Source organism: Marmota monax, unplaced genomic scaffold (assembly GCF_021218885.2).
Source record: "Marmota monax isolate L192 unplaced genomic scaffold, Marmota_monax_Labrador192_F-V1.1 WCK01_AAM20220418_F8-fsc00061, whole genome shotgun sequence".
NCBI lineage: Eukaryota > Metazoa > Chordata > Mammalia > Rodentia > Sciuridae > Marmota > Marmota monax.
This window is the reverse complement of record NW_026695230.1, coordinates 10,496,914-10,524,538: the sequence shown is the minus strand read 5'-3', so window position 1 is coordinate 10,524,538 and position 27,625 is coordinate 10,496,914. Positions and strand designations below refer to the sequence as shown.

The 27,625-nt window shown below is 43.8% G+C and overlaps 1 long non-coding RNA gene across 1 annotated transcript; it reads right to left on the bottom strand.

Annotated features, from left to right (window-relative positions):
- Window positions 1-377: 377 nt before the first annotated feature.
- LOC124088361 (uncharacterized) lies at window positions 378-27,625 on the bottom strand. Its single transcript, XR_006850344.2, has 4 exons — window positions 27,200-27,625; window positions 10,084-10,314; window positions 8,596-8,655; window positions 378-1,021 (listed from the first exon to the last, which is right to left on the bottom strand). It is a non-coding gene; the product is annotated as an uncharacterized LOC124088361 (long non-coding RNA).

The following is a 27,625-nucleotide window of genomic DNA, read 5'->3' as shown; positions in this document are numbered from 1 at the left end:
CCAACTATGTGACTTCAGGCAATTTGCTCAAACATTGTGAGCCTCAAGCTTCTCATTCCATTATGAAGTGGAATAATCCCCAGGGCTAGCTCACTGGATGTCATTAGGAGACAATAAGACTATACAGGCCCTGGCTCAGATTATAATTCAGTTCATATTGACCCAATCCTACTGTATCATGGTATCTATCACCTCCTTGGCTTTGTGTATGTGATTCTCCTCTCCCTCCTCCAAAAAGGAAACAAAAAACTTCATCCTTCTATAATTTATCTTTTAGGCAAAAATTGGGTACCTCCTTTGTACCCTCCCACAGGTTAGGTTTAGGGGTTTTACAGTGGTACCTTCAAGCTCAGCCTAATCATAGCATTTAGCCCATATTATCTGATGATTTATCCATGTTCTTTAAAGGCCAGAGGCAATGCTTGGCCCCCAGGTCTCCTTATAACCTTGAGTTCCCCAAACAGAGAGGGCCCAAGGGATGAGAGAAACCTCTTCTTAAAGGCAATTGTCAGGAGAGAGTTCAGAGGTCAGGTTAAAGAAGTGATGGGCTTACAGTCTTGCCCCTGGTTCCTCTGAGAGTCCTCCACCCTGACCCATGGGCACAGGGAAGCCTGGCATCCCAGCAGGTGGGGACACAGGGTTTTCAGGTCAACTTTCATCTTTGCAAATAGTGTTTGTCCCTTTGATCCTTGAGCAGATCAAACAAAGCTCAGTAATCAATGACTTCCCTCCTTGCCTTTCAGAGCAGATCATCAAACACATCCTGCATCTCTCTCTGCTTCCCTCCTGCCCTGCCTGTTTTCCAGCCAGAGGCATGTGCTCAGGCCCAGCCTGTGGCCTACCCATCACCCCCACCCAGGTAGAGCAGGCATGATCACTGTTTAATTTCTTTAATTCACATCAATATAGAGAAATATTAGGGCTCCTTGATACATCCTGGTTGCTTACCTTTTGCCTGGGCCCTTGTACGGCATGGATTGAAGCTTACACTACGGTTGCCTCATACTGGTCTAGGAAACATCTAGAACCAGGAAAAAGATGAACAGGGTGGGTCACCAAGCAAAGATGAATCTTTCTGCACTTGTTTCCCATTTTTGTAACTGTAATATTATTTTCTATACCACCTCATAAGGCTGAAATGAGGACACAGACAGTTTAATAGATGTCAAAGTTCACAAGGAATTATGGAGTTCTAAATACATACAGATGTCCTTGACTTACCATGGGGTTTTGTCCAAATAAACTTACTGTAAGTTAAAAATATCGTAAGTCAAAATGCATTTTAAACACCTCGCACCAAGCATCACAGCTTAGCAACAAGTATTAGCTGTTTCCCTCATGGTCACAGGGCTGACTGGGAGCTGTTGCTTGCTCCCCTACCCAGTATTGTAACACAGTATCACGCATACTGCTAACCAGGGAAAAGATCAAAGGGCAAAATGTGGAGTACAATGTCTACTGAATGTGTATTTCTTCCGTGCCATCATAAAGTCAAAAACTCCTTAAGTTGAACTATTCCAAGTTGAGGACCTTCTTTGCTGGGTTCATTTAGTCCTTCTTGTCCTTACATATTGTGGCTCGGGCAGGCTTCTGGAAGAATTAGGGTGAGCAATCTTCCCGGCTTGCCCATGACTAGAGGATTTCCTGGGGTCCAGGACTCTCTGTTCTGAAGCCAAGAAAATGCCAGACAAATCTGAACAAGTTGATCACCCATCATAGAGGTAGGTCTTGAGAGGGCCAAATTGTGTTTTTCCAAAATTCTTCTGTTGAAGCCCTGACATAGAATAATTCAGAATGTGACTATGTTGGGAGACAGGACCCTTGCGGGGGTGATTAAGTTAAAACAAGGTTATCAAGGTGGGCTCTATTCCACTCTGACAGGTGTCGTTATAAGAGAAAATCTGGACACAAAAGAGACACCAAGGATGAGCACACACAGAAAAATGACCGTGTGAGGGCACAGCAAGAAGACAGCCATCTGTAGGCAAGGGGAAAACTCAGAAGACACCAAACCTACTGACAACTTGAACTTGGACTTCTGGTCTCCATAATTATGAGAAAATAAATTTCTGTTGTTTGAGCCACTCAATCTGTGATATTTTGTTATGGCAGCCCAAGGAGACTAATGCAGTGCCCCTGAAGAAAGAGCAGTAATAAAAGCTAACAATTTGGGGGCAATAAACTAACATATATTAACATATTTAGTGCTGGGAAAAGTATAAACGGCAGCCGCACCCCAGAAAAAAACCCCAACATGGTGCCTAACGTTCTTCTCTTCCTACTTTCCCCTTTTTTTTCACTGGCTTGAAAAGTTCCCGCAGGTGTGAACTCTCCCGCTGGCGCCAATTTCAAATCTTCAAATCTCGCTGGCGGGGAACCTTAGCCCCAATAAGAACTAATTCCTGGGCTCCGGAGCTGATATCTGGAAGAACTTGCCAATAAACGGGTGGGTGGCCTGCCATTTATCTAAGCCCTGCCATCTCTCCTTAGATCTATATAAGCACACAGCCTTTTGCAATAAAATTGGAATTCTCCCGGCGAAGTGTCTTATGTGGAGGATTCTTTCATTTAGTACCAGGGATTGAACTCAGGGGCACTGGACCACTGATGCACATCCCCAGCCCTATTTTGTATTTTATTTGGAGACAGTTGCTGAGAGCCACAGCCAAGTTGGAATGACGCATGGCATTTTTGCCAGAATGGAGTGGTTGAGAGGTGATGCCAGCAAGCCATTGAGATGATGATGGTTATGTTAAGCTGTGTATTCAATTGTATATTAGACCCCTGCGGTCCACCTGGGCCTGCTACTTTGGAGTTCTCCTGCTACTTTGGAGTTCTCACGGGGATTCCTACAGAGTTCCCAGAGTTCGAGTTGGTTGGGGAAGTACTGGAGGAGGGATTTCCGGTTGGTGGTGTTTCTGGAAGGGTCGCGTGGGTGGTGTTCGCGGGAGTTCGGGCAAAAAAGAAGTTCCTGTTTTGAACCTACAAGTGCCTCGTGGCCGCTGGGTTATTTTGTGCCCAGCCAGACTGTGGCAGACAGTGTCTCACTGAGTTGCTTAGTGCCTCAATCCTAGCTGAAGCTGGCTTAACCTTGCAATCCTCCTGCCTCAGCCTCCTAAGCCACTGAGACTGAGTCGTGTGCCACTGTGCCTGGCTACATTTAGTCTTCACATGAACTTTACATGGGAGCTATTATCATTTATCCTCATTTTGCAGAGGAGAAAACCTAGGCACAGGGAGGACAAGTAACCTGCCTTAAAGCCATAGCTAGTAATTGATAGGAATTGAGAGTCATTCTGAGTTCCCTAGAGAGCATGAGCCCAAGGCCAGCATTAAAGTAATGACATTTAAGAGGAGCAAAACCAGGGCCTTAAGGGGAAGCTCATCCGGTGCTAAGGATGAACTAAAATGGGAGCAAGGTGAGGAGAGGCCCCACGCCCTGCACACCAGTTGGCCACCACCTCTTCTGAACCTCCCTGAGCTGTGGCAGCTTGCTTAAGAGCTGAGCTTCAGCACGTGGAATTCTGCTGGATCATTTGCAAGGAGAAACCACTTCCAGGTGCAGTCCACAAAGGAGAGAGGGAAAGAGTTATTTGTGTGTTTGTTTCCCTCTGATTCCCTTTTCTCATTGACCATGAAGCCCTCCAATGCGCGCTAATTACCCTTCCACACTCTCAGAGTTCATCGCCTCAGACTTACCCTTAACATTAGTATACCCTAGAGCAACCTAGGGTACAAAGAGAAGCTGCTGTGGACAGACTGGAAGCCCTAATGGTATTTGGATAGGAATTGAGAGTCATACCCCTGATGGTATTTGGAGGTGGGGTCCATGGGAGACCATGAGTTCATAAGGAAGGAGATTAGTGTTCACATAAGAAAAGATATACACAGCTAGACAGTGACCATCTGCAGGTTGACAAGAGCCCTCACCAGAAACCAAATCAACTCCCCAGCTTCCACAACTGTGAGCAACACACTTCTGTTGTTTATATATTACTCAGTCTAAGGTATTTTGCTACAGCAGCCCAAAGCTAAGCAAGCTGACTAATACAGAGACCCACATACCACCAAGCTAAATATTTAGAAGTTACACATAGGAAAACAAACTGAGAAATAGAATGTTTCTACTCTTCTATCTTGTCAAACACACTTTTGTTTTGACGTGAAAGGCCACATTAGAATTTAGAGCCCTAGGACATCATGCTATGTCACATCAGGTAGGGTGGGTAGGATACAGCCCATCTCTGTTCTCCAGCCTCTGGCCTCTCCCACAAATTAGCCCTAAATCATGAGTAATCTTATGTGCATACATGGGGGAACCAAGCTCTGGTCACAATCTTCATAATCACCCTTGGTCACACAATAGGCCTGGGGACTGCACGCTGATCAGGGGGCTGCCTTCAGGAAGTATGTCACTGCAGTCACTTGAAGCAGACTCAAGGTTACAGAGGCTGGGAATTGTGGGTCCACATTTCCACTGCATGGTCTGCAAGGGGAGGATAGGGACACTATGTTGACACATTCTCTGACCCCCTGGAATTTAATGGGAGTGGCATGGGTGGGCCAGAGTGGAACCCTCTAAAGTATGGGGCCTAGAGCAATATTCTTTGTTGCCTCCATCTGAGGAGAAGTCCTCAGGAAAACAGATCCCATGTCTGTGGTGTGGCATCTCAACAAAATCCAGAATGGCTCCCACCAAGAGAGAGAGAAAGAAGGAGCCAGCTAAGAGATTTGAGAAGGACAGAGGTGTCCAACCACAGCGGGAGCTGAACCATGCAGCCGGAATCCACAGCCCATTCCTCTACCTCTCTGCAATGCTGCTCACCAAGTCAGTGCTCAGGGGAGATGCCAGAGTAGGAACAGTCAGGAGAGCTTGGATGAATAGAGTGACAGGCATTTCAGGACAACCATGGGAGGCCTCTCTCAAGAATCTGAACTCAGCTATCTCCTGCCTACTAGATTATGCCCTCACCCATTAGATCAGTGTCTTGTCTTCTTCTTGTGATGATAATAATAACAGTAATAAGTGTTTCATGTACATTAAGGAAGGAAAGATCAACACACTCACAATGAAGCTTACGCATAAGGCATACTTACAGAACATTAACGCTTATGCCAAAAAACAAGCAAACAGGCTTGAAGAGAAGGGGCTGGTTGGAGGCGACAGAGCTCAGGAATTGTATCACAGTGGAGTTTGGGTTCAGAGTCCCAGAGCATCTTAATTGCAGCACATCGAGGCTATCCATGGTGCTGCTAAATTATGTCCGTTCATTTAGTCAGGCATTTATTAAGAGGGTTTCTGTGCCAGGTATTGATTAACTGCCAGGATAGAGATGTGGACAAGATCCTTCTCTGCTCAGGTTGCTCACAGGTCACAGGGGAAATGTACAGGTGAACTATGAGAGTAGCAGGTGAGCAGCACCAGCAATAAAGGCTGAAGGAAAGGCAGGGAGGACCCAGAGGATGGTCCCCAACAAAGGGTTCCATTGGACCCTCAAAGCTGAGTGGGAAGTAGCAAAGAACAGCAGGGAGACAGGGTGTATAGAGGCAGGAAATGCAAGCGTGACTGTGAACTCCCCTGAATTTGGAGCATACATTGGGTTTGAAGGGTGCAATTGTCAGACTGTTGAAAGTCTGGGTAGAGATGCTGGGAGCCCTGGTATGATTTTAAGACCGGAAGAGACCAGACCAGAGATTTGTATCCTGCATGCTCACTTTGTAATGAAATGACCTCTTTCCAGGCTTCTATCCCCTGCCCTGTCTTTGGGCCTCTAGGGGACTGTGTTGAATTCACTTTCTAGGCCTAGTGCCTTACAGAATGCCTGACATTCATTTGCTAAATGAATGAATGAATAAATAAATGAATGAAGAAAAACACACACACACAAATTGGCTACCTGATTGTATCCTGCTACTTGAACTTTCTTCTTTCTTTCTGCACTGTTTCTGATTTTAGTTGAGAATTGAACGAGGGCTCTGCACACAGGCCCTGAGGCTGTACTTCTGTGTGTGTATGTTTTACATCAGCCAAACCAAATAAACAAACACATGGCAGAACCCCAGGCATGTGGCTCCTTCACTTGGCACAGCCAGCTGGCACGTGGCTGCCCCTCCTTAGACTCCCCAGCACCTCCCCATAGAGTTAGGATACTGCCTTAAGGGATCTGTAAACCCCCACACCCCGCCTTCCCCTTCTCCAGTAGCAGCAGGACTCCAGGCACACACTGATCTACCCCTTTTAATTAGGGGGAATTTGAAATGACTTCTGCTTGAAATTCTTTGAAGAATTGGTTGTTGACCCTTAAGACAACCAGGACTCCACTGATAAGTCAGTGGCCAAGGTACCAGGCAGGGAATAGGGATCTGACCCCACACCCCCAAATGCACTTCTTACTCCACTTGGCTCCTTCCAACTGGACCAACGGCCCACTCCCACAAATTGCTCTGGGGAACCTTATGGTTTCCTTCTGGGGGTGCCCAGCTCGTCAAGGATCCCAAATAAAAATAAGTGTTCTCAGTATTCACCTCCACCTCTGACACTGAAGCCTTCCTGGATTTCCCCAAACCAGTCAAGTACAATCTTATTCCCAAGGGCCCCAGTCAGGAAAGGGGGCTCATTCTAGACTCTTTCTCCTCCCTCATCCCACTGAGTTACTAACCTGTGTCCTCCTTCCTGTCCCCTCTGCTACTGTCCTGTTTCATGTGCTTCTCATCTGTCTGGAATTGTGAACCGGCCTCCTATGGATCTCCTTGCCTCCACTCTCTTCTTTCTTGAATTCCTTCTTTCCAGACACCATCTAGTCTTTCTCAATTACGGGTTTGATCCAGTCAACATTCCCTCACCATATTCCTATAGTCATACAACTCCCACATTTTGGGGACCACTGAGAACAAACACTGCATTTCCCAACCCCTTTGCAGGAAAGTGTGGCTACTACACAGTTCTGATTGATTGATAGCATTTACCTTCAAATCGAGTATGAGATTTTAAGCAGCATTTTTAAAGGGAAGTAATGTTCTCTTTGTCATCTTGTCTTCTTTCTTGCAGATAAAATACAGATTTGATGACCGGAGCTGGAGTAATCATCTTGGGCTATAAAGTGACCTTGGCAGCAGAGGTCATGTACAGCAAGAGAGAAACACACCACCCTAAACCTGGCTCTTCCTTCCAAACAGTCACTGAGGGAGAAACTTCTATCCTGATTAAGCCACAGCTATTTCCGGGTTTTCTGACACTCCAGCTGATCCTAATTCTAATGAATTATCACTTACAGCAGGGGTCTGGAACACAAATACCATGAGGAGCCAGGTAGGCAACTAAGGGATGCCTTCAGGGAGCTGAAGGCTAGGAATGGATTTGTTTATTTATTCATTTTTATTTATTGAGTCTTTCAACTTCTCCTTTAACAGGATTTATAAGGTTCTGTTATGTACCAGGTACTCTTAGGCACCAGGAGAGCAAAGATGACTTGGACTAGGTCCATTTTTGGCGGAAACCAGGTCTGGCTGGGGAAGACAGCATTTTAAATAGATAAATACTGTAAAGTGTTATGGAGACTGCAATAACTGGTGGGCAAATAGCAAAAGAAGTTTTTGTTTGTTTGTTTAAAGTGAAGTCAAGTCTAAGGACCTGAAAACAAAAACTTCAAAGAGGAAGTAACCCCTCTCCCAGAAGAGAAGTGAAGAAGGGAATTCTGGGGCCTTGACCAGGGCAGAATTCTCTTTAGTGGATTGCAAGCAATTTGGTAGATGAGAGCCCAGGCGAGTTCCTGCAGAAGGAAATAGGCAGGGGCAGTTGTCCAGCCTAAGAAATTCTAGATCTGGTCTGGGTTAGTTCTCTAGCCGTTTTTTTTTTTTTTTCCTCACTGAGTGCTTTACAGAATTGGTTAATACTGGGGAACCCTGGCTCCTTTCTAACAGTACCACGCTAGCAGACATGAGGCTTTGGGACTGTAGCCATGTCTAAGGATATGATGCCTAGTATGTCTTCTTTGAATTTTGGTGAAAAGAAGTTTTCCCGAGGATTTTTGTGTTTCCACTGCTCTGCTCCAGCACCCCAAGCAAAAAGTCCCAGGGGTTCAGGTGATATTTAAAATACAGAACAATCTAGAGTTGCACAGGACTGACCACTGAGGTCCCACCAGTTGGTGTGGGAACCCACTGTACCTCAACCCTGCCTGAAAGAGATTTTTATAAATGATTTCATAAAAGTGACTTACTCACTTGCATTTTTTATTAGCCTGAAAAGAGAAACGTTAAAAGCAGGAATTACAAAAGCAAAAGTCACAGATGGTGGCCTCTCACTAATTTCCACTTTGCACTCATTGCTACTTAATCTTAGGATGCAGCCCTACTCAAATATCACTGGAGAGCAATGGCATCTGAGTGGCCAGTGGCTGGGCACAGGGCAGCAGATCAAGCGGTCATTGTGCCTCCGTGGCTTCCCTGAGGGGCTCCCTGCATAGTGGTCCTTTTCACTCTTCAAATGCAGTCCCCAATCCCCACTGCAGACTCTGCGTGACTCTGCCCTGTCTGTCCATCTTTTACAATTTCTTGTGCTCCAAACTGTCCTAAGTAGCCACAGGGAACACATACCTGACATATTTTCCCCTCTTGAAGCGCTCTCCTCCAGGGAAAACTCTCTTCAAAGAATGCCTTCAGAGAATAGAAAAGAACAAGGAGGAGCTACATTTGTCAGCCGATAAGGACCTTAGAAATAACTCCTCCAGCTGCTCATTTCTAAAAGTGGAAAGCTGAGACCCAGAAAACTGGAGTGGTTTGCCTAAAAGCACACAGAACACTTCGCAAAATTCTTCAGCAGTTTGAAGTGTGTGTACTTTCCAATCCCTTTCTCTGCTTACACCTCGTAAACATATTTTGAACAGATGGAAGAGTTAGTCCACTGCAGTTAACCCCACAACCCCTAGCACACAAACAGTCCCTGTGGTAAGGGGACTACTTAGGGGTCACAGCCTTTGGGGACCAGTGGCCCAAGCCTGTTAGGAGACCAAAATGGCTCTGGAAAGCTAGGTGGCAGAAGGACCTGGAGGATGGGGGGATGGGGTTGGAGAAGCAGCAGGAGCCCAGGTGCTGGGAGGGGGCTGGGCTTTTCTTTCCTGGTCTGGAAGCTTTGAACCTCTTGGGCCCAGTAGGTGGGCAGCAGAGTTGGGAGCATTAGCATTTGTTTTTCTACTTTGATCCTTTGTCTTTCTTGTTGGCAGGAGCCTCACTCCTCTAAAAGGAAGGAGGGGGACACCTTGATTGATCTGAAGAAGAAAATGAGCATGAGAATGTGTCTTCAATAATATGAAACCCAGCCTTGTCAAAGCCCACTGATTGACTCATTAGAGCCCCAGGAGTCATTTCCTGGCCTTTCTCACCCCTCTCAATTTTCCTCATCTACAAAATGGGAGGGTTGGACTAACTAGTTCAGTGATTTTCAAACTTTACCATGAGTATATGCACCTCATTTTGTGGGGTGGGGGTCTCAATCAATACCTAGAATTCCAGCACTCACAAGCAAAGCACAGCCTTTGCTCTGACTGAAGCTCAAGTCAGGGATCCAGCCTTTTTCACCCCCTCCCAAGGGCAGCGAACTCCCAGGTTCCACAGCAATCCCTGGAAACAGCTTGAGAATCTCTGGACTATCAGGCCATTCAGAGGCCTTCCTGCTCCCTTTACAAGTCTAGATTTGTCTCAGAGGGAACTAACTAACCTACGTGTAACATTTATTCAGCGAAACATTCCTGCATCTTGTGGACATCTTTCTCTGTAATCCTAAAACTGACCCCATGAATTAGGAAATGCAGGGACTCTGGCCCAGTTACAGACATGAGGTGACTGAAAGTCAGAAATAGCACAATTCACCCAAGATGTGGTGCAGACTCTGCCCACCTTTCAGGTCTCGTCTCCTGTTGTGCTGTCATGTGCAGACCACACACTCTAGCCTTAACTCAGTGGCCTCTTGCCATCTGATTGTCTCCTGGAGATCAGGACATTGGGCCAGATATGAGGGGCAGGTACAGGATTGGAGAAGAAGTTACATTCTGATATTGAAGACAGAATCAAAGGGCAGGTACTTACCCTAAGCTTCCCTGGGATGATGGTGTTTCCACTCCTGAGCAGTCTACCAGAGAGGAGCAGGAAGAAGCAGACACTTGGTTGAGAGGCTGCAAATTTTCTCAAGTCTCTTTCCACCCTGTGACAGGCCCAAGTTCAGATCTTTGAAGTACATCGGGTTTGTACTCTACCCACGCACTGTGCTGTGCTCTGGGGCAGCAGAAATGAACATGGACACCCCTTCCCTGGAGAGATCTGGAAATCCAAATTAACAATTAACCGAGCAGGACTCCTGGGACCTAAGTCCCACCCCCTCCCCGGCCTGAGAACCTGTGTGGAATTCAGAACTAAAAGTGACTAAGAGGGTCAGTATTCTGGTCCCTTTCATCTTTATTCTTATTCTTTGTTGTCCATTGCCCTGATCATGATTTTGTTGAGACCTGAAGCTATTCACAGTATATGCTTAGTCTTTCATCCGAGATTGCACAATTTTACTGACTTCTTCAGCTGTGCTTACCACTCAATTGTATTTACATTGCTTCAGCCTTTTCTGTCCTTGTTTGCCACTAAACTAGCATGAAAAGATGCAACTTTAGTAGAATGGAAATAGACTATTGTTCTCAGTGCTGTGCGCCTTTAATAACTGTGATCTAAGGGAGGATTCAATTACATGAAACAATATATAAAACATATTAAGATGCATCAGACACATAATAGACACTCAATATTTGTTAGCTATGATAATTAGACATATATATATATATAAATGGGTGTATATATATACACATAGATATTTCAGAATATATATATATATATGTGTGTGTGTGTGTATGTATACACACACACATACACACACATACTCACATATATTCAAATTGATGGTTACCTGGAAGAAGAAAAGAAGTTCCATTATTCCAGGTCCTTCTTGACTCTCATTATCAAGTGGTCGCTTGACTATGGCCGCTGTGAGTTAAACCATCTGCTTTCTACTATTTTTTTCCCCTGCTTAGCATTTTTGTTCTCACCCCAAACATGTTGTGACTGTTTGTCATTTATGACACCACTCTTAACCTGGAACTGTCCAGGGAAACAGAGAAATGTCCATTTTCCCTTCAATTTTAATCATACATTGAGGACATCATGAGGTCAATTCCCCATTCATGAGTGTTTCAAGCATTTACTCTGTGCTCAGTGCTAAGGCTACAGAGATAAATGAATCACGATCCCTACCCTTCAAAAACTTCAATATATAAACAAAGTAGGCATATTAGCCACATCCAGGTATGAATAAAGTGTCGTCTTGCATGTGGCAGGTATTCCTGACATGCCAGTTAAAATGAAACTGCCCCACCAAGAAAGATGAACCAGCAACAACTCCCATTTTTTTTTTTTTTTTTTTAGAATCAAAACAAATTGCATAGTATTATTTCAGGTGAGAGAGTTGTTAAACAGCTATTCACTCACTCCCTCTATCATAGACACATGACCTGTTTTGGTAGAAGTGACAGTGTTTCAGTCCTGAGCCCAGGGATTGGGGAGCACTGTATGGTTCTACTTGCTCCCCTGAGAGCTTCCCACCTTCTCCTTGAGAAGCACACACCTCAGATAACTACTGTACTACAGCATGGGCCCCTATACCACGATAGGTCTGTGTAGTCCAGATCTGAACTTGAACCCACCTCAGGTGAGTCATGTCTGCTCTTCACTCATTACAGAGATGTCCTTGCCACCAGCAGATGCATGTGATAGAAAGCAATGTTTATTTTTCATGTGTTTAGGTCCTATGGTTGTTTATTACTCAGCAAAAGCTGACTGACCCTGTGTTCCTGATCCTTTGCTCAATATGACGTGATCTACCCTCTCTAGCCTCATCTTCTAGTTGTACCAAACAATTAATCTGTTCCCAGCCCACTGTGTTCATTCAATTTTCCATGACGTTCCTCGCGAAGTTTCTTCTGTTTGAAATTCACTTCTTTACCTACTCATCATTCAAGAGCAGAATCAAATTATCAAATTTTAGTTTCCCTTTGATGCCTTACAGACCCCTCTTTATTTACACCACACACACACACACACACACACACAAAGAACCAAAACTAAAGTGAATAATAAATTGTTAATTCACTCCTTGAATAATAGTTGGGTGCTGTGTTGATTAACATTTTGTTCCATCATCAAAAAGAACAACTTGAAGAAGGAAAGATTTATTCTGGTGCATGGTTTCAGAGGTCTCAGTCTGTGGTCACCTGATTCTACTGCTGTGGGCCTGATGTTAGGCAGAAAATCATGATGGAAGAGCATGGCAGAGGGAGGCCTCTCAGCTCTTAGCAGCCAGGAAAGAGAAGGGGTGAGGAGGGAACAAAAATAGGCATAGTCCCCAAGGCCACACCCCCAGTGGCCTATTTCCCCCAGCCATGCCCCACCTGCCTATTGTTTTCACCACCTCTGGGTAAGTCCATTTAAATTATTACTCCATCAAATGGATTAATCCACTGAGGAGATAACAGCCCATATGATTCAATCATTTCACTTCAGAACTTTGGCTGCACAGATAACACATGAGATTTTTTGGGTGACATTTTAGGTCTGAATCATAACAGGTGCCCTCTCTATGACAGACTCCTCTGTGTGCCACTTGAGTCCCTATTCAAATCCATTATAAGACCCTTATCCCTTTGCACTGCAATTTGGCTATTTAGGAGGCCAGCTCAGCACAAGCCTTTACGTCTTCCAGGGCAGAGGTGGTCTCTTTTAGCTCTATAACTGGGTAGGAGGACAAGCATGCCCAGTTGAAATATCAGCTGAATTCAATCTCCTGATAAACAGCAGTTGACAGATATGTGGTCAGTTCCCTGGCAGACAGGAAAAGAGGTCAGAGGGTCACACAGCTGGGGCTGATGCTGCTCCCACCTGTGGGCCTGGCTCTGCCCCAGTTCCAGAGCAAGGCAGGAAGTTCTTAAGCACCTTTGGAACCCAGTCCAATGGGGCTTAGTGTTGATTCCCCCTGTTTGCTGGCCTCATCTGTGAGTCATTGCCCCAGGACTGGGTTCAAGATTCCACAGATTTTCCTGAATCTCCTTTGTTGGTCTGGTCTGGGAGGTGCTTGGTGTTAACTACCAGGCTTCTGTGCTGCACTCCCCATTAGCTGAGGCATCTCCAGAGAACTCAGGTGTTGAACTGGGCCTTCTTGCTGAGTGCTGCCTGGTACAGGACTAGACTATTTAGTTTCAAGTTGGTGACTTCTCCAGTCACCACTTTAAGGAAGCCGGGCTTTCCTGCTTGTTCTTGCTAGCCCCCTCCCCAGTTACGGACATTCTCCTGATTCCCACTTGATACCTGGGGTCTGATCCTGATGCCAGCTGCTTTGGACATGGATGATGGAGTGTAAAATATCCATTAGGATTTGGTGACTCGTCTACCATTAAGTACTCTCTCTTAGAGGGTAATAGGGGCTTCATTCCAGATTGTGGAGAGGGCTTGTTTTATTTATACCACACACAAAAAGAACCAAAACTAAAGTGAATAATAAATTGTCAATTCACTCAGTGAATAATAGTTGGGTGCTGTGTTGGTTAACATTCTGTTACCATGACCAAAAAGAACAACTCAGAGAAGGAAAGATGAACCAGCAGCAGCCCCACCTAGAAAGATGAGCCAGCAACAACTGAAAAAATATAACTGAATAAATGGAAAGACAAATGCCTCGCCTCAGACCCTGCCTTTTACAGAATGAGAGAGCAGAGTGAACATAGCCATTCAAAATTTTGGTCTTAAATCTTAGTTTTCTCACTCTCTTATTCTTCCCTCTACACAATAAGCTTCTCTTGCTGATCCTAGCAATTCCCACATCCATCCTTCTCCATCAGCCACCCCTAACTTCCAACCTCCCACTGTTTTTCTGTCCTCTCTATTTTGGCCAGTCCCTTCTGGTACAGGTCTTACAGATGGATGTGCCCACTGTGAAGCACCTTCTGGAGAGTTCTAGAATGCCCATCCTAAGGGCACTTGCCAGAAGCCTCTGGATATCAATCTGAACCTTTATATTGTCTCCAGGGCCAAACTTGTCTCAACTTTCCAATATGATCAGAAAGTGCTGACCAATGGCACTTTGCCAGTTTTAACAGGAGAACCTTTACCTTCACTCCTGCATCTTACTCAGCTACGCCCTTAGCCCACCCCATCACACTGTGACAGTTGAGGGGAGGGGGCCCAAGGCAGCTTTGCTGGAACTCAGCACTTTCCCATTTCCTTCTAATGCTGTGGTGAGTAACCTTGCTTCATTACTAAATTCCAAGATGGGACAGGGAAGGGAGAAGGACCAGACATCATTCCACTCCCCAGCTTCTGATCTCTTTCCTCAAAAGACCCTGAGCAAATGATTCTGCCAGGAACCCTCCATGCCAGATCTTGAAAAGGAGAGTAAAGCAAGAGAAAGACCCCTTCAGAGGACATGTAGACCTGTTGAGCTGGGATTGGTGAGGGCTTCAGAGCAATTCCTGGGGAGGATAGCATGGGCTACCCTCTCCTGACCTCAAGAACAACTTTAGATCCTAGTTACCTGTGGACTCAATGGGCTACTGAGAAGCCCCAATTCTGGGAGCCGCAAGTTGGTAGGATCCTCCTAGGAAAAAACACGAAAGAGGAGCGCAACTTCTGGACTCTTCTGAATAACCTATTTGAGAATCTTGGGAACCAAAGAACCAGAGGTACATTGCAATCCAGCTAATCTACTCAAAAACCTCTGTAAGAGGCCTTCCTGTTTTAGAACACCACAGGCAACAGAGACCTCTCTGCTTCCCAAACCATACACAGCATCTTCACGTGTTAGTTACTCCCATAAATTGAGCTGAAACCTGTCTCTCTAGCAGACAGTGTGTTAAACAGTCTCTCACTCTTCCATTTGAGCTCCTGTGGTGCCCCAGCTTTGGAGGGCCTTGAGCACTCCCAAGTAGTCTAATCATCCCTCCATTTATTGCTACACTCTTCTAAAGCAGCCTATTTCTCTTTAAATGTTCCTCTGGGGCTAAGATGAGTGTGGGATAAGAAGATAAAGTCGGGATTTCGGAAGCACATTTTAGGCCAGTAAAACACCCAGATGTCTCCAAGGCATTTATTTATCCCCACCGCCTAACGGGAAGCATCACCCAGCCTAAGATTCCAGGCCCTTTGAACTCTGGGTCATCGCAGGACCCGTGACAGGCCAAGGGAAGCCCCCACCCCACAGTCACCCCCACTCCACGCCTGTACATGCTTCTCATCTCTGACACCCCTTTGTCACAGGGGGCTGCCTTTTTTTACATGCAAATTTCACATAAAATCCTTCAAATGAAAACAGGTACTTTTCATTTCATTCCCATAAACAGACACTTTCTAAATATTTAGACATCTGTATATAATGCCCTTAAACTGTTTGTTCTGAAGCATAAATAGGTATCTCCGTGTTTGAGTTAGTGTCTGATATGTTTCTCATTTAAGGAGAAAACATAAAAAATAATTGGAATAACTACAGCCAGGAACAATGCTTACGCAGCATGTCAGTGTCTTTTATTGTGTCTTAAAGTAAAAGCTTCAATTGTGAGATCCTAACTCTCCACCAAACGGAACCACAGCTCCTGTTGTTAACCCTTCCCAGTGCTCATCGGCCTCCAGGAGAGGGACCAGAGAGGCCAGAGAAGGGCTCTATTGATGTGCAGCCCAGGTGTGTCCATGCTGCTGGGACAGAACATCACTGATCCTTGTTCTTCCACCCCAATTTCTCATTAAAGAGGACAAATTCCTCTTTTATTTCCAAAGTATAATTCCTTTCTCAGCCGGCATCTTGCTCTCCAAAGAGCAGGTGGGATGAGAAATAAAGACATCAGCACTGTAGATTTGCCTTTCAACTTCTGTCTTCTCAAAGTTTCTTCCAGGAAAGTCTATGATGGTCCATCAACTATAAGCGGGTCAAGACATTCAGTTCAGGAAGTGGGCAAAATTAGGGAGCCAGAGTGGATAGAGATCCAAGGCATTTTCTCTAATCAGCTTAAAATAATATTGTTATTACAATTATTTTAATTTCCATCTCTCTGACCTTAGTAGTTTTCCTAAGGGGTCGCATCTACAGTAGGAAGAGGGATGAGGTTAATCTTACCCCCAAACAGGATATTGCTAATGCCAGAAGCTCCTCCCTGGGCACACAGGTCCAGTGTTTCATTCTTACTGCATCCTTAAAATGGAACTAACACAGATGGTCATCAATGAATGGTGTTCCCGGCAATTGAAGTCTCTGCAATATCTACAACAGCTCCAACAGAGTGGTGTCCAGGCTCTGCTTGGCCCTCCCAACAGTGGGGAATTTTCCACCTTAGGAGCAGTTTCTTCCATTGTTGATCAGCTCTGGTTGTTAGAACCATTTATGTTGTTTTTTTTTTTTTTTTTTTTTTTTTTTTAACAGACTAAAATTCCCAGTAATGTCCACCCATTGGCTCTATTCATCCGTTCGCTCACTTATCAAGCATAAAATGAAACCCAGTTGTGTAAGACGCTCTGCTGGGTGCTTGAGATTAAAATAAAAATGAGGAAGTTTCTATTTCTGCAGAATCAGTTAGGAAAACAGACACAAAAGCCAGTAATTTCAGCTTAGTATGAAGACTACTGTGATAAGGCAGTGAGCACCCAGTGGAGGATCCATTTGCATCTGAGGACAGGCAGCAGCTGAGTCCCTGAAGGAGGACAAGGGCAGTCCGTGCAATCTTACAATCTTGTAAGAGGTAGGCTCTGATCACCTCCAGGAGATAGGGGGCAGAACAGACCATCCCTGCAGAAACTGTGTTGGCTCAGAGCCCTGGGGCTGAGGAGAGCCCAGAATCTATGAGAGTCCAAACACACGCAGAGTCAAGGAACAGGACTCTCCTTCCTGATGGAGGAGTAGATCCAAGATGGACAGCTGTGCCTCCACTCAAGCGCTCCTCCCCTCTGTCTCAATGCAGCAGCCAGAGGGATCCTTCTAAAACGTCAGATCATGCCAGTCTTTATTATATGACCATCCCTGGGCTTTGGAGCACACAGAGGAAAATCCAGAGAATTTACAGTGGCCAGTAAAATCTACACAATTCTGCCTTCTTTAGCCTTCTGAGTCCATTTTCTATTGCTAATAACACATTACCAGACTGGTTAAGTTAAAACTTGTTATGGTTCTACAGGTTCAAGGTGGAGGGGATGCATCCACTGACCACGTTGGCAGAGTCCCAAAGTGGTGTAGGACACCCCGTGGCAAGAGAGGGACAGCATATGTATCCATATGCTCTGGTCTCTTCTGCTACTTATGAAGCCAACAACCAGTATTCAATCTTGGGGGTTCCACCCTAACGACCCTCTCTATCCTCATTTATTTCTCAAATGCCCTACCTCTAAACACTATAGTCAGATTAAGTTTTACTCCTCTTAATACTTCACAATGGGAATGAAATTCCAACATGAGGTTTAAAGGGAACAATTCAAATTGTTCAAATCATCACATTCAAATCATCGCTTCACCTTTCTGATCATTCTCTTGGGTGATCTTCCCCCTGGTTCCCCCTCTTCTCTGTCACACTGGCCTCCTTTCTAGATTGTTCCTGGCATATTCCTACTTTGTGACCTTAACATTGGCTGTTCCCTAGGCCTGGAACACTTGTGCCAGGTATCTTTAAGTCTCTGCTCAGTGAGTCCCCAAGGAAGCAGGCTTAGACAGTCTAGCACACAGAATACTTATTAAAGAGTATCCTTTGGGGCTGGAGTTGTGGCTCAATGGTAGAGCACTTGCCTAGCATGTGTGAGGCACTGGGTTCCATTCTCAGAACCACATATAAACAAGTAAATAAAGATCTATCAATAACTTAAAAAATATAAAATTGACGAAAAAATTTTTAAAAAAGAGTATCCTTGGGGTCAATACCTGTGAAAAGGAAGGGAAAAAAGGAGAAGTGGCAAAATGAAAAGTTTAGCTGTGATGCAGACCCAAGGCAGCCTTGGCCAAATCTTGGGAGCTGTGGAGACAAAAGGGCTCTTTACAGTGACCTGGTAGGACTGGGATGACCAGGCGATCACCCCGTCTACACTGATAAATCATTTAATGTGGGGTCCATGGACAGGTATAACCTTGGCCAAGTGGACCTCTGAAGCTGAGGCAATCCCTGAAGGAAACCACTGAAGGCCCCTCTGCCAAGAGCACTCTCAGCAGCAGAAGCAGTCAGTACTTCACTGAGCATGGCACACCCCACACTGCCTTATCCATTGAACTTGGCTTTGGCCTTGACTTTCCATCCAGTCCACCAGTCACCCAAGTCTACCTTAACCCTAGTTTATTTGGCCATGGCCCAGTACTAGTCTAGCTCTTCCTGACCCTTCTGCTTGGGAGAGAGGACAGAATCACTGGTCCTGGCTCATCACAGGATCCCTACTTCAGACCTCAATTCTTTTGTCTTTTTTTTTAAATATTTATTTTTTAGTTGTAGTTGAACACAACATCCTTATTTTATTAATTAATTAATTTGTTTGTTTATTTTTACGTGGTGCTGAGGAACGAACTCAGGGCCTTGCACATGCCAGGCGAATACTCTACCGCTGAGCCACAACTTCAGCTCCTCCCTTGTCTTTTAGACATTGATCATCACTAAAGGCTTAGAAAGTACAACTCTGTGCATCAGCTGGGCCCTCCTTGGACACTGACCCTGGCTAGGATAAAGCTTAATTTCCATGCCCATGGGCTCTGTGTACTGAGTCCCCTCTTAGGTCACAGTCACTCCACAACCCAGTAAAATTCTTGAGCTTTCTCTCTGTTCAGTAGGGCTGAGTCTGGGTTCTTCCTTATCCTGAATATTTTTTCAAAATACTACTATTACTGATAATAATAATTCCAACTCCTCTCACCTTTTAGATACTGTAAAACTTTCTAAACTCTCGGTTTTCTGCAAGCACCCCTCATAACACTCATTACTCCTGTTCTCCTTCTCCACCCGCAGTTCAGTGTGACAAAGTGACAGGTGTTGCCCCATAAGTGAACTTGGGGAGTGACTCCACCGGCTCCAGCTCCTCATTCTTCACATCCCGCCAACTCTCTGCTCTCCTGGTGCCCTCAGCTTTGTGTACTGCTTACTTACCTTCTCCTCTGCTTTTATTTTCTTATGTCCTCTGCTCGGCCTTCCTTCCTCTCAGCCTAGCTGCAGACAAAAGCTCATCTGAAGATGCCCAAGTTAAATAAAAGAACAGATATTGGGCTGGGGATGTGGCTTAAGCGGTAGTGTGCTAGCCTGGCATGCGTGCAGCCTGGGTTCTATCCTCAGCACCACATACAAAAACAGAGATGTTGTGTCTGCCGAGAACTAAAAATAAATATTAAAAAAATTCTCTCTCTCTCTCTCTCTTAAAAAAAAAAAGAACAGATATTTTTTAAGTTAGACAAGAGCAGAGGATAGGGATTTTAATGGCTAATTGCAAATAACAAAAAAGCCTGAGAGCTTTTTAATCCCCAGGAAAGACTCCAAAGCTGCAAGATCTCTGAAATAGGCCAGCAAGACCCTTACATGCTCCCTCCAGCAGGTGACCAGGCACTCTGAGCAGCAGGTGACAATGACAGGATGAGGAAGGGGTCTCCAGTCTGTGAGACTTAGGTTGCAATCCCATCCCTTCTTCTTACTTAAGCTTTCTGATTCTCTGAACCTCAGCTTCCCTATCTGTTAAGTGGGCTTAATATTCTCCACCTCAGAACACTTTACATCCAGATAACATATGCATGGTATAGCTTAGGAAATGGAAGTTGCTTCCCTTTCTCCTTGAAGTCTCCTTCCTCCAGGCCCAGCTGAGAATGAGGATGAGATTGTTTGAATGAGGAAGGGGAAGAGCCCTAAGTAGAAAAAGCAGAACCCACTGAAACCTTGGTGTTTGGAAAAAAGTTGGTATCTGTCTTGCAGAGGATTAGTAGGGTGGCACGAGCCAGGAGGACATAGCACAAACCAAGGTGGGCCATTAGGCAAGGGCTGAATCACACCAGGACTTTCACAGGGCAGAGCTTAGATTTTATTCCAATTCAAGGAGAAGCCACAGTGGAGCTATGTGATCTAGTTTTAACTTTGGGAAATCACTCTGGGGACTGGTGGAAATGTTCATGAGTCAAGCTTTCCCTCCAATTTCATGAGCCTTTTTAGGGCAGGAAATAGGAATTGTATTATCTATTTATTTACTTATTTAATAAATTAGTAGACTAATTTGCTATGTCTGCCATAGCAAGATAATCACGGACTCGTTATCTTAATGACAGAATTTATTTTCTCATAGTTCTGGAGACTAGAAGTTCAAAGTTAAGGTGCTGGCAGATTGGGTTTCTTTGAGTCTCTCTCCTTGACTTGGAGATGACTGTCTTCCTGAATGAGGAAGGGGAAGAGCCCTAAGTATAAAGAGCTTCTTTACACCAGAAGTTGCCCCTCAGTCTGTGTGTCTATATTCTAATCTCATTCTTATAAAGACACCAGTAATATTGGATTGGGATCCATCCCAAGACCTCTTTTTAATAATTTCCTCTTTAAAGGCCCTATATCCAAATATAGTCACATTCTGAAGTTCTGAGTGTTAGGATTTCAACACATAAATTTTATTATTTATTTATTTACTTACTTATGTATTTGGTACCAGGAAATGAACCCAGGGGTGCTTAACACTAAGCCACATCCCCAGTCCTCTGTATATTTTATTTTGAGATAGTGTCTCACTGAGTTGCTTTGGGATCTTTGAACTCGTGATCTTCCTGCCTCAGCCTCCTGAGCCTCTGGGATTACAGGATTGTACCACTGTGCTTGGCTGCAACATATAAATTTAGGGGGACACAATTCAGCCCATAATAGTTCAGTTAGTTGATCATTCTATTATTTAGTAGGTTGGATGACAAAGCCAAAATAAACCAAATTTGTAATTGCTCCATATCACAAAATATAGTAGTGTTTCCACATCAGGAATTTGCTGAGGGTTTTCTTAATAGATTCAGATGTTTGGCATATTCATGTGAACAAACATAATAAACAACTCTTATTTTGATCCATATACTTTCAGCCCTCCTATATACTGACTCATGCAAAAGTCATTTGTCCAACTTCAGTCATCTGCAAAACCTAAAGCTCAGTGGACATTTCTTTCCTAGAATAATTGGTTCCACCTTTACATCTCTGAGTGAGAATCTGCAGTTGCTGCTTGACCAGCACCAGGGAGTGAATCCACTGAGGCAATGGGCGGCCTATTCCTCACAGTTGTGGACATATAAAGGACAGAAGTAGCACATGCAAGTAACTGGGATCCAGAGAGGGAAAGAACTTGCATAAAATGATTGGAGAGGATAGGGGCATCTTTAGTTTTCAAAAAGTAAAGCTAGCAGCCACTGCTCATCTCTAGCTAATTTTCTTTTGGGTTCACAAAGTTCAGTTCTCCCTTTTTCCATAGAGTCCAGTAATCTGCATTTGATGTGAAATCTCTTTAATTTTAAAATCTGGCAACTAATTCAAACTAAAAACCTATAAAATAATGTATAAGCCAACAAAGTATGTCAGATATTACCCAGGATCACCATTTGGAAACCTCCGTTCAGGACCATTACCGACTGTTTTAGTCAGCTTTTTCCACTGCTGTGACTAACAGACCTGACCAAAACAACTGTAGAGGAGTAAAAGTTTATTTGCGGGCTCATGATTTCAGAGGTCTTAGTCTATAGAAGGCTGGCTCCATTTACTTCTTGGGGCTCAAGATGAGGCAGAACATCATGGCAGAAGAGTGTGGCACAGGGAAGCAGCTTACATGGTGATCAGGAAGCAGAAAGAATGTCCACTTACCAGACACAAATTTATACCCAAAACCATGCCCCAATTCCCATCTTCTCCAGCCACAACCCTACCACTTCAGTTACCACTCAGTTAATCCCTATCAGGGGATTAAATCACTGATTGGGCTAAAACTCTTATAACCCAATCATTTCTCCTCTGAACCTTCTTGTATTGTCTCACATGTGAGCTTTGGGGGATACCTCACATCCAAACCATAACACCAACTATAAAATGTTTCTGTGAAAATTAGAAAATGGTGTTACCTTTAGGAAGATGCTGCTCCAAGGTACATAGTCTAAGAAACAAAGTGAGGCCTAAACTTCAGTCCTTGTACGTCCTCTCAACTGGATGCTGTGCAATTTACAGATGGCTCAACTTTATGCTATGATGTGCCTTTCTTTGAATTATTGTATTGAAACAATACTAGTTGTTAGCTAGTTCTTACCTATTGGTCCTAATCTGCCTGGTTCTGATTCTGTGGTTATAAACCACACAGTGCCTGGGACTTTCCCCTTTACATTACTAATCACACTTAAATTACTACACTCAATGTTTGTCTTTCCACCTGGGTTATATGCTCAAGAGGGCAAAACACCTCTTGTCACCTAGTCTGTCCTCAGTGATAAGCAGAATTTGACACATGGCAGGCATCCATCAAGTGGTAATTGCCCTTCTTCGAAGGACCTGGGTTCCAGACCCCTTGCTATACTGGTTAGTTTTTTTAGGACTTGGTCCAGGGCAGTGGAATTTTGAAAATGTGATTTCGACACTTCAGCATGTGACACTAGCTAGCAGAGGAATGGGAACTCAGGCTTACTCTATCAGGCACTTTGTATCTGATACTATAGGTATTTTTCAAGCCACAAAATAGCCTTCATGTAGGAATGATTGTGCCATTTTATCAGATGGAGAAGTGAGGGTTTCTGGAAGTTAAGTCATTTGTCTAACCAAAGTCACACTGCTTGTAAGCAGAGGGACTGGGATTCAAACTTCAATTGTTCTGACTCCCCAAAGTCATGCTCTTGCTACTTTAGCAGGCCTCTCTGTTCCATCAAATTATATTTAACCATCAAGTCAGGGACTGTCTTGGCAAATATCTCAGGCTTGAATGAGCTGAGATTGTCCAGGCATGAAGGGTCAGAATCAGTGATTGGATCCATTGAGAGCAAAGCTTCAGGCCTCTGCAGAAAGCCGCACATCTAGTCTCACAAAGGAAAAATGTTTGGGGCCAGGACAGCTGAAAGGATGTTTATCAGAAGAAAAGCTGGAGGAGATTAAATCCTGTGCACCCACAAGGCCTAGGATCCTGGACTGTTGTTTATGTCCAGAGCAACAAAAAGCCAAACAAAACTTTTTTTCCCTTTCTATCGGTAATAGCTTTGGAGATTTATCTTAAGACAAAGAGAAAAGGTTGTTGATCTGGAGTAGGCATCCTTCCTCCATCCTCCAAATGAAAAACTTAAGCCAAAAATGGGGACAGATGAAGGCCAAGTTTCTCAGCTTTTTAATCTCAGTCCAGTTCCCATCTTAGGGGCTTTGGGGGTTCTCAATAACTAGTGGAATATTTGAGTTGGGGTTGATTGTTTTCATTCTGTCTTGTTATGAAGTATCCTATAAAACATCTGGGAAAGAGAATAAGGCCTGAATTATCCTTATAGTCCAGTCATCTTTGAACAAGGGCCCAAAAACTCCACTAGAAAAAAAGTCAAAATAATGTTTTGCAGAACATTAATGTCAATAATGTTGGCAAAATAGTGTTTCTGCTGTTTCCAGTCTTACTTTTTTCTTTCAAATTTGTATAATTAAGACAAGCACATTAAAAGCCAGGCTGGAGTGGTGCATGCCTGAAATTCCAGCAACCCAGGAGGCTGAGGCAGGAGGATCTCAAGTTCAAAGCCAGCAGTCAGCAATTTAGTGAGGCCCTAAGCAACTTAAGGAGACCCTGTCTCAAAATAAAAAATAAAAAGGACTGGAAATGTGGATCATCAGTAAAGTATCCGGGCCCTGATTCAATTCCCAGCACACACACAAAAAATAAAAATAAAAAATTGGAGAAAAATTTTGCAGAAGCAAATTTATAAACAGATGAACTTTACCCTGGTCCCAACTTTCTTACCCCAATAATTTGCATTTGTGTGTATTTCCTTCTCATATTTTTTTTTCCTGCTTGTAACCAAGTTGCATTCACACAATTTATATAATGCTTATTTAAATCTACATATTTTCTATTAATATTATGTCATAAACATATTTTTAAAATCATAATTTCTATCATTGTTGGGAGCTATATAATATAGCTTAATTGTTCCTTGACTACAGCACATAGCAACATTTTCATTAATGCATTAGATGGCTACTATTAATGTAATGAGATTGCTAGTAAATTAATTATTGTTTAAATTTAGTTATACTTCTCAAAAACCAGATATATGATAAAAGAGGCTCTATTTGATAGGGAAATATAAATTACATAGAATGCTAATTAAGAAAGAATTAAATTCTAGATTCTTACAATTAGCAGGGAATGTCAAAATCATTTAACACGAAATTCCAATTGATGACAGCCTCCTTTATGTTTCTGGTGAACAAGTAGGAAGCTCTGTCCTAACAGAAGCAGTCAGTCTATCTTGAACAACTCAGATGTCTCTCCATTTGTAACATCCTCATTGGAACAAGAGAAAAAAATATATATGTTTTTTCTTATAAGAGCTAATCGCTGCTCTCCAGTTCCAATTAAAGGTACAATTTCCAAATCATTCTATAACTTGACCCTGCCAGATCCCAAACACCCTCCTAGCACTTCAGTTAGAATAGAGAACTCCACATGCATGCATTGGCCTTCGGGAAGTTCTTATTCCAATGTAGACATGATTTGGAAAGTAAAGGACATACAATGGCCACTAACCCAGACCTGAGGGATAAAGAAGGCAGCTCCAAGGAAGTACCACTGAGCCGAGATGAGAAGGTTGAGTTGGCCAGTCAAAATGTGGACTGTTTTAGGCAGAGAAAGGAGTGTTTGCAGAGCCAGCTAATCAAAGCCAGCAGTGTGGCTCCTGCTCGTGTAAATGACATTGAAGTTCTTTTTTATCTTTTATATTTTTATTGAGGCACAATATTTGTACGTCTTTAAGGGCCACCAAAACAGAGAAGAAGAATTAATTCTGGTTTTCTATAGGATAACTATTAATTAACAACCCGTGTGACATGTTTCAAAGAAGAAAACAACATTTCCACCATACCCCCACACACAATGATTCATATTTGACAATAAAGCTCTTTGTTGGTGATTTTCCTACTAGTTAAACGTGTGCAGAATGTCCTGGGACTGAGGAACCATAAACATGACACAGATTATCTAGAGCCCTTCACCCTAGACCGTGTGCTGAGGGGCACTGGTTTCTTGGGTAATGAAGGCATGTACTGGAGAAAATGACTTCTATGCTCAAATATATCTCAGGAACACAATGTTAAGATAAACAGTTGTCTTCTGTGGGACTTTTTGGAGTGTTCTAAGGCACATCAACATTGTCACTCTCTAAGGGGCATCGTTACATATAAGGTTTTCAAACATTTTGCCACAAAATCTATGGTACTGTTTCCCTGGAATCTTCTTGAAGAAATTCAGATATAGACCAATCATAGGTTTTTACAGATGAGGAAACTAAAATTTAGAAATGGAAAATAACTTCCCCAGAATTGTACAGGAAAGAGAAGAGAATCCTAGTTTTCCTGACTCTCAGATCATTGCATGCTCTGGCAGAATAGAAAGTCTTACAGTCACCAGAAGCTATTATTTGGTATACTAGAAACCTACAGTGTGCCAGTTGCATTATATTATGCAATTCCTGCCACTTGCCTGAGAAATTCTGGCTTGTTGGCTAAGAATTTAATTAGAAGTTTCCACCTAGACTCACATCTGTGGGAGGTCTTCCTGAGGACCTACCCAGCCAGAAGCAAAGGATGGAGTCCCCTCAGCCACCAGAATAGAGTGGCTATTGGGTAGCAGTGGTCAGCCTGAAATACCCCCACTTGCCGTGCCTTTTCCCTCTGGCTGCACTGCAGAGAAGATAATGGAAACTTACCAAAACTGGGAGCTCAGTTTTGGCAGCCAGCAGTCATCATATTTGACTTGAGTAGCAAACAGTTTCAAGATGATTTGTCTAAAGAGAAGCAGCTATGGATTTGGCTTTGATTGCTCTTAATTCTCTTAATGAGAAAATCTATAAAAAGCACCAGGAGGAAGAGAGATTTTTATTGTCTTTCTCTTTTTAATGACAACAGGGGACATAATGAAGAGAGAAGGGGGCTTTCTTGTGGGTGATGGAGACTATTTCCCATAAGAAGAGGCTGGCTGGGTCCCAGCTCTCCAGGAAGGAGCGTGTGAGAAAATGAGGCAGAGGGGAACAATAAAACTTCCAGGGAAGGGCATGTGTCAGAGGGAACCCAAGAGCAGCTGAGGGAACACAGCAATCCTGATGAAATCAAGATTTGTGTGGGACCTCAGGACAAGTGAAAGAGGAGACTGCCTTGGTGAAGGAATCTCCCTGCAAAACATGGGAAGCTTATAGGCACCATAAATTTACACTGTGGCTTATTCTTGACCTAATCATCACTCTGTGAGAGGTGGCAGTAGTTCCAATGAGGAAAGGACCACAAGGCAAGCATGAGATGTGTATCTCCATTTGTCTGACTGTCAGCAGCTGGAACAGCCAAGCTCCCTCTGCCTCTGGGCCTAACTTAGCGGGCACAGTTGTTTGCTTCTCTGCTGCCTGTGGATTCTCACCTCCCTAGCTATCCTTGGGTTCCATCCCAACAAGGCCCTATCCATAAATCAGCTCCCATAGGCCCAGGAAAGAACTTTCAGTTTCCAGGGCTGGTTTAGATCTTGCTGAACTTGTCCCAGGCCCAGCCTTCAGGGACACTTTCAAGAAATTAAACTATCAACAATGGATTCATGTAAAACATTAGGAATGAAAGGCACCTCTGGAATAAGTACTCTGACCAATTAACTGATGAGGAAACTGAAGCACAGCAGGGAGAGTGACTTGGTCGGGTTCACATGGTTGACAAGATTCAGAGTCAGGGGTTCTAAATCACATTCTAGCATTCTTTCCTAGACTCAAAACAGAGCAGGACCAGGCATGGAGATGGAGAGCTGAGCTTCTCATCTGCACAAATACACGTACTGACACATTCAACTAGAGCTAGGAGAGAAGAACACGTCCCAGAGCTGACCTGTGTTTCAGATAATTAGACCCACCCAGGAGACATCTTCAGAGCAGGATGACATAGAAAATTAGGTGGTTATTAATTCTTACCTGTTGGATAGGTTGCTGGCTTTCCATAAGCAATTTTCCTCAAATGGTCCCTATATGATATGATTTTCCCAGGCAAGAACATTTAGAACTTCTCCATTATACAGCATATTAAGGCCCTGGATCAGCCTAGATTCTGTCAAGAAAATGAAGCCCCCAGTAAGTATTTTAAAAAGGAATTTACATAAATGTGGGAAAAGTGGAGAGAATAAAGGTCTGTCTAGAAGGCTACCATCCAAGGCACAAAGAAACACTAAATTGCTGATGAACTGTAGCATGGAGTTCTCTGACCACTGCAACTATGAAGGTATGGAGAAAAGTTCTGGAAGCCTGCTGTGTCCGATAATCACAATCTCCTGAGAAGAATAATCGCATCATTTCTACCTTCCCCAATTTCATGCATCTTCTCATTGGCAAATTAACCCAAAA